Consider the following 18,745-nt stretch of genomic DNA (forward strand, 5'->3'; position numbering starts at 1 on the left):
TATATGTGAAAGCAGCAGATGTTGTAAAATGAGATAAGGTATCATGAAAAGATCTGCACCAGTTCTGTGTTTTGACCCACAAATGACCAAAAAAGTGGTGTGAATTGAGCCTAATGACGCACAGTCATTTTACAGCTAACAGAAGTTATTTAAAAACATGTGTTTGCAGTGCTATAACATGGCTTAAAAGAACCTTTTTTTTTCTCCACTACTTAATTGGCACCTTCATTGGTTTCCCTAAAGAGTCATTGGGACACAGTACTTGCAGGAGTGCACAGTGTTTTTTTTTTTTTTTTCTTTTAACCCCTTAAGGACTCAGCCCTATTTCACCTTAAGGATCAGGCCATTTTTTGCAAATCTGACCAGTGTCAGTTTAAGTGCTGATAACTTTAAAACGCTTTGACTTATCCAGGCCATTCTGAGATTGTTTTTTCGTCACATATTGTACTTCATGACACTGGTAAAATGAAGTAAAAAAAATCATTTTTATTTATAAAAAAATACCAAATTTACCAAAAATGTTTCAATTTCTCTACTTCTATAATACATAGTAATACCTCCAAAAATAGTTATTACTTTACATTCCCCATATGTCTACTTCATGATTGGATCATTTTGGGAATGATATTTTATTTTTTGGGGATGTTACAAGGCTTAGGCCCCTTTCACACGAGCGAGTATTCCGCGCGGATGCGATACGGGAGGTGAACGCATTGCACCCGCACTGAATACCGACCCATTCATTTCTATGGGGCTGTTCACATGAGCAGTGATTTTCACGCATCACTTATGCGTTGCGTGAAAATCGCAGCATGTTCTATATTCTGCGTTTTTCACGCAACGCAGGCCCCATAGAAGTGAATAGGGTTGCGTGAAAATCGCAAGCATCCGCAAGCAAGTGCGGATGCGGTGCGATTTTCAAGCACGGTTGCTAGGAGACGATCGGGATGGAGACCCGATCATTATTATTTTCCCTTATAACATGGTCATAAGGGAAAATAATAGCATTCTGAATACAGAATGCAAAGTAAAATAGCAATGGAAGGGTTAAAAAAATAATAATAATAATTTAACTCACCTTAATCCACTTGCTCGCGTAGCCCGGCATCTCTTTGTGTCTCCTTTGTTGAAAGACCTGTGGTGAGCATTAATTATAGTTCAAGGACCTTGGATGACGTCACTCCGGTCATCACATGGTACGTCACATGATCTTTTATTATGGTGAATCACCATGGTAAAAGATCATGTGACGTACCATGTGATGACTGGAGTGACGTCATCACAGGTCCTTGAACTATAATTAATGCTCACCACAGGTCTTTCAACAAAGGAGACACAAGGAGATGCCGGGCTACGCGAGCAAGTGGATTAAGGTGAGTTAAATTATTTATTTATTTATTTTAACCCCTCCAGTGCTATTTTACTTTGCATTCTGTATTCAGAATGCTATTATTTTCCCTTATAACCATGTTATAAGGGAAAATAATACTATTTACAGAACACCGATCCCAAGCCCCCAACTTCTGTGAAGAAATTCGGGTTTGGGTACCAAACACGCACGATTTTTCTCACGCGAGTGCAAAACGCATTACAATGTATTGCACTCGCGCGGAAAAATCGCAGGTGTTCCCGCAACGCACCCTCACATTTTTCCGCAACGCCTGTGTGAAAGAGGCCTTAGAAGTTTAGAAGCAAATCTTGAAATGTTTCAGAAATTTGCAAAAACCCAATTTTTAGGTACCAGTTCAGGTCTGAAGTCACTTTGCGAGGCTTACATAATAGAAACCACCCAAAAATGACCCACAAGAATTCCACAAGAATTAATGGAAAATAGAGATACAATTTCAAAATTTGACTTTTTTGGCAGATTTTCCATTTTAATAATTTTTTTCCAGTTACAAAGCAAGGGTTAACAGCCAAACCAAACTCAATATTTATAGCCCTGATTCTGTAGTTTACAGAAACACCCCATATGTGGTCGTAAACCGCTGTACGGGCACACGGCAGGGCGCAGAAGGAAAGGAATGCCATACGGTTTTTGGAAGGCAGGTTTTTGCTGGACTGTTTTTTTGACACCATGTCCCATTTGAAGCCCCCCTGATGCAACCCGAGAGTAGAAACTCCATAAAATTGACCCCATCTAAGAAACTACACCCCTCAAGGTATTCAAAACAGATTTTAAATACGTCATTAACCCTTTAGGTGTTCCACAAGAGTTATTGGCAAATGGAGATGAAATTTCAGAATTTCAATTTTTTGGCAAATTTTCCATTTTAATCCATTTTTCCCAGTAACAAAGCAAGGGTTAACAGTCAAACAAAACTCAATATTTATGGACCTGATTCTGTAGTTTACAGAAACACCCCATATGTGGTCGTAAACAGCTGTACGGGCACACGGCAGGGCGCAGAAGGAAAGAAATGCCATACGGTTTTTGGAAGGCAGATTTTGCTGGACTGTTTTTTTGACACCATGTCCCATTTTAAGCCCCCCTGATGCACCCCGAGAGTAGAAACTACAGGATAGGGTGGCAGTATTTTTGGTACTAGTTTAGGGTACATAGGATTTTTGGTTGCTCTATATTACACTTTTTGTGAGGCAAGATAACAAGAAATAGCTGTTTTTGCACCGTTTTTATTTTTTGCTATTTACAACATTCATCTGACAGGTTAGATCATGTGATATTTTTATAGACCAGGGTGTCACGGATGCGGCGATACCTAATATGTATACTTTTTTTTTTATTTATGTAAGTTTTACACAATGATTTCATTTTTTAAGGAAAAAAAATCATGTTTTAGTGTTTCCATAGTCTGAGAGCCATAATTTTTTCAGTTTTTGGGCGATTACCTTGGGTAGGGTATGATTTTTGCGGGATGAGATGACGGTTTTATTGGCACTATTTTGGGGTGCGTGTGACTTTTTGATCGCTTGCTATTACACTTTTTGTGATGTAAGGTGACAAAAAATTGTTTATTTAGCACAGTTTTTATTTTTTATTTTTTACGGTGTTCATCTGAGAGGTTAGGTCATGTGATATTTTTATAGATCCGGTCGATACGAAGGCGTCAATACCAAATATGTAAAAGTATATATTCTGAGCCATAGTTTTTTTATTTTTAATTGTCTCAGGTAGGGGCTCATTTTTTGCGGGACGAGGTGACGGTTATATTGGTACTATTTTGGTGGGCAAATGCCTTTTTGATCGCTTGCTGTTGTACTTTTTGTGATGTAAGATGACAATTTGAGGGGTTAGGTCATGTGATATTTTTATAGAGCCGGTCGATACGGACGCGGCAATACCTAATATGTATACTTTTTTCCCCCCAATTTTTTACCAATTTTTTTTACCTTTATTTGGGAAAAATGACGTATAATTTTTTTGGGGGAAAACTTTATTTTTTCAACTTTTTTTTTCACTTAATTTTTTGTCCCACTTTGGGACCTGAACTTTTGAACTTTTGGGGGTATATTCCTTTACAATGCATTCCAATACTTCTGTATTGGAATGCATTGGTTGTATGAGTAAGGCCTCATGCACACGACCGTATTTTTTTGCGGTCCGCAAAACGGGGTTCCGTTTTTCCGTGATCCGTGACCGTTTTTTCGTCCGTGGGTCTTCCTTAATTTTTGGAGGATCCACGGACATGAAAAAAAAGTCGTTTTCAGCCAAACGGATCCGTCCTGAATTACAATGCAAGTCAATGGGGACGGATCCGTTTGACATTGACGCAATATGGTGCAATTTCAAACGGATCCATCCCCCATTGACTTTCAATGTAAAGTCAGGAGTTAATATACCATCGGATCGGAGTTTTCTCCAATCCGATGGTATATTTTAACTTGAAGCGTCCCCATCACCATGGGAACGCCTCTATGTTAGAATATACTGTCGGATTTGAGTTACATCGTGAAACTCAAATCCGACAGTATATTCTAACACAGAGGCGTTCCCATGGTGATGGGGACGCTTCAGGTTAGAATATACTAAAAGAACTGTGCACATGACTGCCCCCTGCTGCCTGGCAGGTGCTGCCAGGCAGCAGGGGGCAGCCCCCCCCCCCTGTAGTTAACACATTGGTGGCCGGCCCCCCCCTCCCCTGTAGTTAACTCATTGGTGGCCAGTGCGGCCGGCCCCCCCCTCCCCTGTAGTTAACTCATTGGTGGCCAGTGGGCCCCCCCCTCCCCTGTAGTTAACTCATTGGTGGCCAGTGGGCCCCCCCCTCCCCTGTAGTTAACTCATTGGTGGCCAGTGGGCCCCCCTCCCCTGTAGTTAACTCATTGGTGGCCAGTGGGCCCCCCCCTCCCTCCCCTGTAGTTAACTCGTTGGTGGCCAGTGGGCCTTCTCCCCTCCCTCCCCCTCCTAATTAAAATCTCCCCCTATCATTGGTGGCAGCGGAGTGTACCGATCGGAGTCCCAGTTTAATCGCTGGGGCTCCGATCGGTAACCATGGCAACCAGGATGCTACTGCAGTCCCGGTTGCCATGGTTACTTAGCAATTTGTAGAACCATTATACTTACCTGCGAGCTGCGATCTCTGCGTCCGGCCGGGAGCTCCTCCTACTGGTAAGTGACAGGTCTGTGCGGGAGCTCCTCCTACTGGTAAGTGACATGACCTGTCACTTACGAGTAGGAGGAGCTCCCGCACAGACCTGTCACTTACCAGTAGGAGGAGCTCCCGGCCGGACGCAGAGATCGCAGCTCGCAGGTAAGTATAATGGTTCTACAAATTGCTAAGTAACCATGGCAAACGGGACTGCAGTAGCGTCCTGGTTGCCATGGTTACCGATCGGAGCCCCAGCGATTAAACTGGGACTCCGATCGGTACACTCCGCTGCCACCAATGATAGGGGGGAGATTTTAATTAGGAGGGGGAGGGAGGGGAGAAGGCCCACTGGCCACCAACGAGTTAACTACATGGGAAGGGAGGGGGGGGGCCCACTGCCCACCAACGAGTTAACTACAGGGGAGGGAGGGGGGCCGGCCGCACTGGCCACCAATGAGTTAACTACAGGGGGGGGCCCACTGGCCACCAATGAGTTAACTACAGGGGAGGGGAGGGGCCGCACTGGCCACCAATGAGTTAACTACAGGGGAGGGGGGGCCGGCCGCACTGGCCACCAATGTGTTAACTACAGGGGGGGGGGGCTGCCCCCTGCTGCCTGGCAGCAGGGGGCAGTCATGTTCACAGTTCTGTTAGTATATTCTAACCTTAAGCGTCCCGATCACCATGGGAACGCCTTTGTGTTAGAATATACTGTCGGATTTGAGTTTTCACGAAGTGAAAACTCATCTCTGAAAAAGCTTTTATGCAGACGGATCTTTGGATCCGTCTGTATAAAAACTAACCTACGGCCACGGATCACGGACACGGATGCCAATCTTGTGTGCATCCGTGTTCTTTCACGGACCCATTGACTTGAATGGGTCCGTGAACCGTTGGCCGTGAAAAAAATAGGACAGGTCATATTTTTTTCACGGCCAGGAAACACGGCTCACGGATGCGGCTGCCAAACGGTGCATTTTCCGATTTTTCCACGGACCCATTGAAAGTCAATGGGTCCGTGAAAAAAAACGGAAAACGGCACAACGGCCACGGATGCACACAACGGTCGTGTGCATGAGGCCTAATACTGTGTGTATTACTCATACAGCTTTCGGGGCCTGTGAGATCCAGGGGGCTGGATCTCACAGGCTCTTCACCAGAAGGCAGCGCAGATGCCTCAGGAAGGCATCGCGCTGCCTTCCATGCCATCGGGTCCCCCCCCACAGCCCCATGGGGACCCGATGGCACCACCGCCGCACCAGGTAAAAGCCGCAAACCGCAGGTCTGAATTGGGGACCCCCCCAATGCATTTAGCCGAGGTGCCTGCTCAATGATTTGAGCAGGCACCTTGTTCCGATAACCACCCGCGGGAGGTGGTGATCGGAACAACACATGATATACCGGGACGTCATGTGTCCTTAACCGCCTCCAGACCGCCTAACGCAGGATCGCGTTCCGGAGGCGGCAGCCCTGCGCAGAGTCACGCATATATGCGTCATCTCACGAGACGCGAGATTTCCTGTGAACGCGCGCACACAGGAGCGCGCTCACAGGATCGGAAGGTAAGCGAGTGGATCTCCAGCCTGCCAGCGGCGATCGTTCGCTGGCAGGCTGGAGATGTGATTTTTTTTAACCCCTAACAGGTATATTAGACGCTGTTTTGATAACAGCGTCTAATATACCTGCTACCTGGTCCTCTGGTGGTCCCCTTTGTTTGGATCGACCACCAGAGGACACAGGTAGCTCAGTAAAGTAGCACCAAACACCACTACACTACACCCCCCTGTCACTTATTAACCCCTTATGAACCCCTGATCACCCCTGATCACCCCATACAGACTCCCTGATCACCCCCCTGTCATTGATCACCCCCATGTCATTGATCACCCCCCTGTAAGGCTCTATTCAGATGTCCGTATGATTTTTACGGATCCACTGATAGATGGATCGGATCCGCAAAACGCATACGGACGTCTGAATGGAGCCTTACAGGGGGGTGATCAATGACGGGGGTGATCACCCCATATAGACTCCCTGATCACCCCCCTGTCATTGTTCACCCCCCTGTCATTGATCACCCCCCTGTAAGGCTGCATTCAGATGTCCGTATGATTTTTACGGATCCACTGATACATGGATCGGATCCGCAAAACACATACGGACACCTGAATGGAGCCTTACAGGGGGGTGATCACCCCATATAGACTCCCTGATCACTCCCCTGTCATTGATCACCCCCCTGTCATTGATCACCCCCCTGTAAGGCTGCATTCAGATGTCCGTATGATTTTTACGGATCCACTGATACATGGATCGGATCCGCAAAACACATACAGACATCTGAATGGAGCCTTACAGGGGGGTGATCACCCCATATAGACTCCCTGATCACCGCCCCTGTCATTGATCACCCCCCTGTCATTGATCACCCCCCTGTAAGGCTGCATTCAGATGTCCGTATGATTTTTACGGATCCACTGATACATGGATCGGATCCGCAAAACACATACGGACATCTGAATGGAGCCTTACAGGGGGGTGATCACCCCATATAGACTCCCTGATCACCCCCCTGTCATTGATCACCCCCCTGGCATTGATCACCCCCCTGTCATTGATCACCCCCCTGTAAGGCTGCATTCAGATGTCCGTATGATTTTTACGGATCCACTGATACATGGATCGGATCCGCAAAACACATACGGACATCTGAATGGAGCCTTATAGGGGGGTGATCAATGACAGGGGGGTGATCACCCCATATAGATTCCCTGATCACCCCCCTGTCATTGATCACCCCCCTGTCATTGATCACCCCCCTGTCATTGATCACCCCCCTGTAAGGCTCCATTCAGACATTTTTTTGGCCCAAGTTAGCGGAAATTATTTTTTTTTTCTTACAAAGTCTCATATTCCACTAACTTGTGTCAAAAAATAAAATCTCACATGAACTCACCATACCCCTCACGGAATCCAAATGCGTAAAATTTTTTAGACATTTATATTCCAGACTTCTTCTCACGCTTTAGGGCCCCTAGAATGCCAGGGCAGTATAAATACCCCACATGTGACCCCATTTCGGAAAGAAGACACCCCAAGGTATTCCGTGAGGGGCATATTGAGTCCATGAAAGATTGAAAATTTTGTCCCAAGTTAGCGGAAAGGGAGACTTTGTGAGAAAAATATATATATATCAATTTCCGCTAACTTGTGCCAAAAAAAAAAATTCTATGAACTCGCCATGCCCCTCATTGAATACCTTGGGGTGTCTTCTTTCCAAAATGGGGTCACATGTGGGGTATTTATACTGCCCCGGCATTCTAGGGGCCCTAAAGCGTGAGAAGAAGTCTGGGATCCAAATGTCTAAAAATGCCCTCCTAAAATGAATGTGGGCCCCTTTGCGCATCTAGGCTGCAAAAAAGTGTCACACATGTGGTATCGCCGTACTCAGGAGAAGTTGGGGAATGTGTTTTGGGGTGTCATTTTACATATACCCATGCTGGGTGAGATAAATATCTTGGTCAAATGCCAACTTTGTATAAAAAATGGGAAAAGTTGTCTTTTGCCGAGATATTTCTCTCACCCAGCATGAGTATATGTAAAAAGACACCCCAAAACACATTGCCCAACTTCTCCTGAATACGGCGATACCACATGTGTGACACTTTTTTGCAGCCTAGGTGGGCAAAGGGGCCCACATTCCAAAGAGCACCTTTAGGATTTCACAGGTCATTTACCTACTTACCACACATTAGGGCCCCTGGAAAATGCCAGGGCAGTATAACTACCCCACAAGTGACCCCATTTTGGAAATAAGACACCCCAAGGTATTCCGTGAGGAGCATGGCGAGTTCCTAGAATTTTATATTTTTTGTCACAAGTTAGCGGAAAATGATGATTTTTTTTATTTATTTTTGTTCCTTACAAAGTCTCATATTCCACTAACTTGTGACAAAAAATAAAAACTTCCATGAACTCACTATGCCCATCACGAAATACCTTGGGGTGTCTTATTTCCAAAATGGGGTCACTTGTGGGGTAGTTATACTGCCCTGGCATTCTAGGGGCCCAAATGTGTGGTAAGAAGTTTGAAATCAAAATGTGTAGAAAATGACCGGTGAAATCCGAAAGTTGCTCTTTGGAATATGGGCCCCTTTGCCCACCTAGGCTGCAAAAAAGTGTCACACATTTGATATCTCTGTACTCAGGAGAAGTTGGGGAATGTGTTTTGGGGTGTCATTTTACATATACCCATGCTGGGTGAGAGAAATATCTTGGCAAAAGACAACTTTTCCCATTTTTTTATACAAAGTTGGCATTTGACCAAGATATTTCTCTCACCCAGCATGGGTATATGTGAAATGACACCCCAAAACACATTCCCCAACTTCTCCTGAGTACAGCGATACCACATGTGTGGCACTTTTTTGCAGCCTAGGTGGGCAAAGGGGCCCACATTCCAAAGAGCACCTTTCGGATTTCACCGGTCATTTTTTACACATTTTGATTTCAAACTACTTACCACACATTTGGGCCCCTAGAATGCCAGGGCAGTATAACTACCCCACAAGTGACCCCATTTTGGAAAGAAGACACCCCAAGGTATTTGCTGATGGGCATAGTGAGTTCATAGAAGTTTTTATTTTTTGTCACAAGTTAGTGGAATATGAGACTTTGTAAGAAAAAAAAGAAAAAAAATCTGCATTTTCCACTAACTTGTGACAAAAAATAAAAAGTTCTATGAACTCACTATGCCCATCAGCGAATACCTTAGGGTGTGTACTTTCCGAAATGGGGTCATTTGTGGGGTGTTTGTACTGTCTGGGCATTGTAGAACCTCAGGAAACATGACAGGTGCTCAGAAAGTCAGAGCTGCTTCAAAAAGCGGAAATTCACATTTTTGTACCATAGTTTGTAAACGCTATAACTTTTACCCAAACCATTTTTTTTTTTTACTCAAACATTTTTTTTTTATCAAAGATATATAGAACAATAAATTTAGAGAAAAATTTATATATGGATGTCGTTTTTTTTTGCAAAATTTTACAACTGAAAGTGAAAAATGTCATTTTTTTGCAAAAAAATCGTTAAATTTTGATTAATAACAAAAAAAGTAAAAATGTCAGCAGCAATGAAATACCACCAAATGAAAGCTCTATTAGTGAGAAGAAAAGGAGGTAAAATTCATTTGGGTGGTAAGTTGCATGACCGAGCAATAAACGGTGAAAGTAGGGTAGGTCAGAAGTGTAAAAAGTGGCCTGGTCTTTAAGGGTGTTTAAGCTATAGGGGCTGAGGTGGTTAAGGACTCGGGAAACATGCTGTACCGGTACGTCATGTGTCCGTAAGGGGTTAATAAAGACTGCTGTATGCTTTCTTTTGGCTTAGTTTGGGGCTATCTAGGACTGTTGCTGTCCTGCATGACGATGCGCACATCCAAATGCTGTATGAGACCTGCCTGTCATACTGACACACAGTAACTGTTTCACTACCAGATACCAGAAAGCATTAGCTATGCATGTTGGTGCAATGCACAGCAATGTACATCCAGATACACTCTCTGTAGGCTGGAATATAGGTGATTTAACGCACTTCGTGATGAATTAATTCCGGAAAAAAGCTAACTTTTGAAAAAATTTGGCAAAGTGTCCGAATCGGATTTTTGAAATCTTCACTCATCTCTAATTATGTACATCCAGCTCCTCCTCTCCCGTCATTTTGCTGACTTTTCTAGGACATGGAGACTTTGAAAGATTATTTGGAGGAAGTAGAGCCAGTAAAAGATGAGAATGGTTATCATTAAGACCTGGCCCCCCTAAGGAGTGCAGATTGGATGATATTGGTTGGCACTCTGGCGCCGGAATAATAAAGTAGGAATAAATTAATAATACTGCCGCAGCATAAGTTTCTCTGCTGCAGCATGTTACCCTCTCCAATATTCTTCTTTTAATCATTTTCAGCAACTCGGTCCCTAGCACATGAGCACTGGAACGGCCGCGAACGGCGAACGCAAATTTTCGCAAATGTTCACGAACGGACGAACCGGGCGAACCGTCATAGACTTCAATGGGCAGGCGAATTTTAAAACCCACAGGGACTCATTCTGGCCACAATAGTGATGGAAAAGTTGTTTCAAGGGGACTAACACCTGGACTGTGGCATGCCGGAGGGGGATCCATGGAAAAACTCCCATGGAAAATTACGTAGTTGACGCAGAGTCAGGTTTTAATCCATAAAAGGCATAAATCACCTAACATTCCTAAATTGTTTGGAATAACGTGCTTTAAAACATCAGGTATGATGTTGTATCGATCAGGTAGTGTAACGGTTACGCCTGCTTCACAGTGACAGACCAAACTCCCTGTTTAACGCATCGCAAACAACCGCAAACAACCGCAAACAGTCCATTTGCACAACCGCAAACTCCCCATTTGCACAAGGTTGGATACCAAGCTAGCCATGTCCCGTTCCTTGTCCTCAATGATGTCATTGAAGGTCTCTTCCTCCACCCAGCCACGTACAACACCAAAGGTCTCCGAAAGGTGACAACAAGCCCCCTGGGACGCCTGCTGTGTTTGGTTTTCCACCTCCTCGAAGCCACCTTCCTCCTCTGACGCCTCTTCTTCAGACTCCTCTCTCTGTGTTGCCTCTCTTTGCGTTATTATAAGGTGTGTTAAGTAGTACTATTCTTATCAGTTTAATCCCTGTTACGTTCCCTATCAGGGGACGTGTATATGGAATCAATTTTAGGAACCGGGAGATGGAAAAAGATGCTTGGTCGGTCCTCCAACTACAAATTTGGGGCACTGCGCGTGCAATCTAATGTGCCACCAGATATGAGGGGTGTGTTAAGTAGTACTATTCTTATCAGTTTAATCCCTGTTACGTCCCCTATCAGGGGACGTGTATATGGAATCGATTTTAGGAACCGGGAGATGGAAAAGATGCTTGGTCGGTCCTCCTACTTCAAATTTGGGGCACTGCGCGTGCAATCTAATGTGCCACCAGATATGAGTGGTGTGTTAAGTAGTACTATTCCTATCAGTTTTATCCCTGTTAAGTCCCCTATCAGGGGACGTGTATGGAATAGATTTTAGACAACCGCAAAAAGTTGTCAATAGTTGACACATTCATGACATACATTTTATACCTCTATGCGTCAATCTTGGTGTAGTTATGTGTCACGGCTGAGGATGGAAAAAACCCTCAGCCGTGCGATGTCAGGAGATGGTAGGTTGCTGCTTCATACTATCACTGCTGAGGATGGGGAAAACCCTCAGCCGTGCGATGCCAGAAGATGGAAAGGTTGCTACTTGGCCAGAACCACAGAATTAGGGAGCAGGTCACCTCCTAGAGCTTCCCTAATCTGACCCTGACTCCTAGCTGCATGAGCCGCCCTTGAAGGTAGGAGGGCTCATGCTCAGGAACCTCGGATCCCTTCTGACCCTCCGCCGATCCCTGAACTAGGAGCTGGGTAGACAGCCCGTTCCTCCTGGACGCGGAGCAACAGGAGTCTAAAGTGGCCAAGCTATAAAGAAAGGGGAACAGAAACAGACATATGGCAATGGCAGGTAAGTGTAACTAGTACCACACCTACCTGCCACAGACAAAGAGCCTGGAACCCAAGTATAAGTGCTGCTGTCCACAAACACAAGAGACAGAGCACACACCACACACCACACAGGAACCCAGGAAACCATACGCTGCAATAACACAAACACATCTTCATAACATCGGGTATCACATTCTATGACCACAAGGGTGGCCCTCACTGGCAGATGGTATTTGAGACCAGGAGGGTGCCTCCAGCCCACTACAAGGCTGGAGTACCCCTCAGCTTCTGAAACACAACAGAAGCTATATATGCCCAAGTAGCCACACCCACACAGACACACCCAGTGGACACACACTAGGAAGGGAATTAACCCTTCTCACACCAGGGAAGGGAAGACAGCAACTTAAAGGGAAACTTAAAGGGAAAGTGCACACAACTCAAACCCTGTGCACACCAAACAGGGAATGTGCACACATATAAAGGCAGGTTGCCAGGTGTAACCGCATGCACATTGCAGCAAGCTGCCCAGCACCAGCTCAGGCTGCCAAACTGCAATACAACCACATGTTGCCAGCGGCAACCACAAGTGAGGCAACATACTAGCGGCCCTAACCTGTGGCTGAAAATAAAACCAAACCGCAGGCAACAGCATGTGGATCCTGAGTCACGACCATAACCATGGTCGTGACATTATGACTGTGCTCGTGCGCATGTTTGGGAGATTGCAGGCGATGTTTTTTTTTAAAAGCCTATGGTCGTGCTGAGGTAGTTCAGTGACAGTTAAGTGACCCAGAAAACAATGATTCTGCAGTGTGGGCCCATTGTTGGCCTAGTAGGCTCTAATGATCACCTTAGATGATCACAAAGAAAATTAATGTTTTTTCTATGCAAAATTATCCAGCCGATCGCTTTTCGTCTGTTCACAATGAAGCAACGACCTTATCATCTGGGGTGTGCCAACATTGCCATTGCCAACACACTCATAGAGGTGGTCGCTTCATTGTGATACGCAAGCCCCTTCACCACAACAAGGTTACGATCACGAAGGGGAATTGACAAATGTATGTGCCTTTTTTTTGTTTGGTTTTTGAAGCCACAGTGCAGCACCAGAGGCCAGAAAAATTAGGCATGTACACATGCCTGAAAAATTTGGTATTGTTGCAGCCACTGCTGTAGCAGCGGCCAGAAAAATTGATTTTTGTTTCCCAGGCAGAAAGTGCCCTAAAACATTGCGGCTTGAACCCTAGTTGGTGGCGGATAAGTCACACAAGTCATCCGGCATTCAAAGATAAAATACAGCAGCGTGTGGACCATTTTTAGCCCAAGGCAGCTCATCTCATCAGGCCTTTTTTAGTCGAATGTGTCGAAAGGACGCATGAGCCTACAGGCATTGCGCATGAGCGTCCAGTAAAGTGGCAAAAAAATTCCCAGCTCCACAGAGGCTGTTCTAGCACCCCGGTCATACAAATACTCGTTGACGGCTTTTTCTTGTTGGAGCAGGTGGTTGAACATTAGGAGTGTTGAATTCCAACGTGTCGGGCTGTCGCAAATCAAGCGCCTCACTGGCATGTTGTTTCGCCGCTGGATATCTGAAAAGTGCGCCATGGCCGTGTAGGAACGCCTGAAATGGCCACACACCTTCCTGGCCTGCTTGAGGACGTCCTGTAAGCCTGGGTACTTATGCACAAAGCGTTGTACGATCAGATTACACACATGTGCCATGCACGGCACATGCTTTGTAGACCAGGTATCAGTGGTCAGATGGACCTTGCCCCAACACTGTGTTCCAGACATGCCATTACTTCCTTTTGCACAATCGAGTACAGGTTGGGGATTGCCTTTTGTGCAAAGAAATTTCGGCCAGGTACCTTCCACTGCGGTGTCCCAATAGCTACAAATTTTTTGAAGGCCTCCGACTCCACCAGCTTGTATGGTAAAAGCTGGCGGGCTAAGAGTTCAGACAAACCAGCTGTCAGACGCCGAGCAAGGGGGTGACTTTGTGACATTGGCTTCTTACGCTCAAACATGTCCTTGACAGAAACCTGACTGTGGGCAGATAAGCAGGAACTGCTCAAGGCGAGAGACGGAGTGGCGGATGGTTGAGAGGGGGCAAGGAGGACAGCAGTGGTTGACGTGGCTGAAGATGCTGGACTAGGAGGAGGATGGCGGCTTTGAGTTTGTGTGCTGCTTGTACTCATGTGTTGATCCCATAGGCGTTTGTGATGTGCGATCATGTGCCTTCGCAAAGCAGTTGTAACTAGGTGGGTGTTGGACTTCCCACGACTCAGTTTCTTTTGGCACAGGTTGCAAATGGCATCGCTGTTGTCAGAGGCAGACACACAAAAAAAATGCCACACTGCTGAGCTCAGCAATGACGGCATTCTGGTGGTGGCAACAGCATTCGTTGATTTGCGTGCTGTCTGGCTGACCCCGGGTGCCGATGCATGTTGTCTGACTGTGGCACTAGCTACTTGCGACGACCTCCCCCTGCTTCCAACTCGTCTCCTCCTCCTCTCTGTCTCCCCATCTGAACTTTCCCCCTGTTCTTCTTCTTTTCTAGCGGGCACCCACGTGATATCCACGAACACATCGTCATCATCAACCGCTTCACTTGTATCTGACAACTCAGCAAAGGAAGCAGCAGCAGGTACAACATCATCATCATCACACCGTACGTCCATGTGTGTAATGCTGCCTGACTGAGACATATCCCTGTTATCTACATCCTCTGGCAATAATGGTTGCGCATCACTCATTTCTTCCAACTGATGTGTAAATAACTCCTCTGACAGATCAAGTGAAGCGGCTGTGGTGCTAGTGTTGGTGGTGGCGGCAGGCGGGCGAGTGGTAACTTGAGAGGTGCCCGAAGCTGAGCTAGAGGAGGATGGTGCGTCAAGGTTCCGAGCGGAAGCTGTAAAAGATTGGGTGTCCTGTGTTAGCCAGTCAACTATGTCCTCAGAACTTTTTGAGTTCAGGGTACGTGGCCTCTGAACACTGGGCATTATTCTACGGCCAAAGGGAATCACAGCACCACGACGGCCCCTGCGGGGTGGCCTGCCTCTGCCTCTAATTTATTTTACCCCACAAGTGACCCCATTTTGGAAAGAAGACACCCCAAGGTATTCCGTGAGGAACATGGCGAGTTCCTAGAATTTTATATTTTTTGTCACAAGTTAGCGGAAAATGATGATTTTTTTTATTTATTTTTGTTCCTTACAAAGTCTCATATTCCACTAACTTGTGACAAAAAATAAAAACTTCCATGAACTCACTATGCCCATCACGAAATACCTTAGGGTGTCTTCTTTCCAAAATGGGGTCACTTGTGGGGTAGTTATACTGCCCTGGCATTCTAGGGGCCCAAATGTGTGGTAAGAAGTTTGAAATCAAAATGTGTAAAAAATGACCGGTGAAATCCGAAAGTTGCTCTTTGGAATATGGGCCCCTTTGCCCACCTAGGCTGCAAAAAAGTGTCACACATTTGATATCTCCGGAATGTGTTTTGGGGTGTCATTTTACATATACCCATGCTGGGTGAGAGAAATATCTCAGCAAATGACAACTTTTCCAATTTTTTTATACAAAGTTGGCATTTGACCAAGATATTTCTCTCACCCAGCATGGGTATATGTGAAATGACACCCCAAAACACATTCCCCAACTTCTCCTGAGTACGGCGATACCACATGTGTGGCACTTTTTTGCAGCCTAGGTGGGCAAAGGGGCCCACATTCCAAAGAGCACCTTTCGGATTTCACCGGTCATTTTTTACACATTTTGATTTCAAACTACTTACCACACATTTGGGCCCCTAGAATGCCAGGGCAGTATAACTACCCCACAAGTGACCCCATTTTGGAAAGAAGACACCCCAAGGTATTCGCTGATGGGCATAGTGAGTTCATAGAAGTTTTTATTTTTTGTCACAAGTTAGTGGAATATGAGACTTTGTAAGAAAAAAAAGAAAAAAAATCTGCATTTTCCACTAACTTGTGACAAAAAATAAAAAGTTCTATGAACTCACTATGCCCATCAGCGAAAACCTTAGGGTGTGTACTTTCCGAAATGGGGTCATTTGTGGGGTGTTTGTACTGTCTGGGCATTGTAGAACCTCAGGAAACATGACAGGTGCTCAGAAAGTCAGAGCTGCTTCAAAAAGCGGAAATTCACATTTTTGTACCATAGTTTGTAAACGCTATAACTTTTACCCAAACCATTTTTTTTTTTTTACTCAAACATTTTTTTTTTATCAAAGATATATAGAACAATAAATTTAGAGAAAAATTTATATATGGATGTCGTTTTTTTTGCAAAATTTTACAACTGAAAGTGAAAAATGTCATTTTTTTGCAAAAAAATCGTTAAATTTTGATTAATAACAAAAAAAGTAAAAATGTCAGCAGCGATGAAATACCACCAAATGAAAGCTCTATTAGTGAGAAGAAAAGGAGGTAAAATTCATTTGGGTGGTAAGTTGCATGACCGAGCAATAAACGGTGAAAGTAGGGTAGGTCAGAAGTGTAAAAAGTGGCCTGGTCTTTAAGGGTGTTTAAGCTATAGGGGCTGAGGTGGTTAAGGACTCGGGAAACATGCTGTACCGGTACGTCATGTGTCCGTAAGGGGTTAATAAAGACTGCTGTATGCTTTCTTTTGGCTTAGCTTGGGGCTATCTAGGACTGTTGCTGTCCTGCATGACGATGCGCACATCCAAATGCTGTATGAGACCTGCCTGTCATACTGACACACAGTAACTGTTTCACTACCAGATACCAGAAAGCATTAGCTATGCATGTTGGTGCAATGCACAGCAATGTACATCCAGATACACTCTCTCTGTAGGCTGGAATATAGGTGATTTAATGCACTTCGTGATGAATTAATTCCGGAAAAAAGCTAACTTTTGAAAAAATTTGGCAAAGTGTCCGAATCGAATTTTTGAAATCTTCACTCATCTCTAATTATGTACATCCAGCTCCTCCTCTCCCGTCATCTTGCTGACTTTTCTAGGACATGGAGACTTTGAAAGATTATTTGGAGGAAGTAGAGCCAGTAAAAGATGAGAATGGTTATCATTAAGACCTGGCCCCCCTAAGGAGTGCAGATTGGATGATATTGGTTGGCACTCTGGCGCCGGAATAATAAAGGCTTCCATCTTTTTTGTATTGAATTACATTTACGGCTGATGTAGGAATAAGTAAATGTAGGAATAAATTAATAATACTGCCGCAGCATAAGTTTCTCTGCCGCAGCATGTTACCCTATCCAATATTCTTCTTTTAATCATTTTCAGCAACTCGGTCCCTAGCACATGAGCACTGGAACGGCCGCGAACGGCGAACGCAAATTTTCGAAAATGTTCACGAACGGACGAACCGGGCGAACCGTCATAGACTTCAATGGGCAGGCGAATTTTAAAACCCACAGGGACTCATTCTGGCCACAATAGTGATGGAAAAGTTGTTTCAAGGGGACTAACACCTGGACTGTGGCATGCCGGAGGGGGATCCATGGAAAAACTCCCATGGAAAATTACGTAGTTGACGCAGAGTCAGGTTTTAATCCATAAAAGGCATAAATCACCTAACATTCCTAAATTGTTTGGAATAACGTGCTTTAAAACATCAGGTATGAGTGGTGTGTTAAGTAGTACTATTCTTATCAGTTTAATCCCTGTTACGTCCCCTATCAGGGGACGTGTATATGGAATCGATTTTAGGAACCGGGAGATGGAAAAGATGCTTGGTCGGTCCTCCTACTTCAAATTTGGGGCACTGCGCGTGCAATCTAATGTGCTTTAGATATGAGTGGTGTGTTAAGTAGTACTATTCCTATCAGTTTTATCCCTGTTAAGTCCCCTATCAGGGGACGTGTATGGAATAGATTTTAGACAACCGCAAAAAGTTGTCAATAGTTGACACACTCATGACATACATTTTATACCTCTATGCGTCAATCTTGGTGTAGTTATGTGTCACGGCTGAGGATGGAAAAAACCCTCAGCCGTGCGATGTCAGGAGATGGTAGGTTGCTGCTTCATACTATCACTGCTGAGGATGGGGAAAACCCTCAGCCGTGCGATGCCAGAAGATGGAAAGGTTGCTACTTGGCCAGAACCACAGAATTAGGGAGCAGGTCACCTCCTAGAGCTTCCCTAATCTGACCCTGACTCCTAGCTGCATGAGCCGCCCTTGAAGGTAGGAGGGCTCATGCTCAGGAACCTCGGATCCCTTCTGACCCTCCGCCGATCCCTGAACTAGGAGCTGGGTAGACAGCCCGTTCCTCCTGGACGCGGAGCAACAGGAGTCTAAAGTGGCCAAGCTATAAAGAAAGGGGAACAGAAACAGACATATGGCAATGGCAGGTAAGTGTAACTAGTACCACACCTACCTGCCACAGACAAAGAGCCTGGAACCCAAGTATAAGTGCTGCTGTCCACAAACACAAGAGACAGAGCACACACCACACAGGAACCCAGGAAACCATACGCTGCAATAAATAAGCATAACACAAACACATCTTCATAACATCGGGTATCACATTCTATGACCACAAGGGTGGCCCTCACTGGCAGATGGTATTTGAGACCAGGAGGGTGCCTCCAGCCCACTACAAGGCTGGAGTACCCCTCAGCTTCTGAAACACAACA

The sequence above is a fragment of the Bufo bufo genome, chromosome 2 (assembly GCF_905171765.1).
Source record: "Bufo bufo chromosome 2, aBufBuf1.1, whole genome shotgun sequence".
NCBI classification, from domain to species: Eukaryota; Metazoa; Chordata; class Amphibia; order Anura; family Bufonidae; genus Bufo; species Bufo bufo.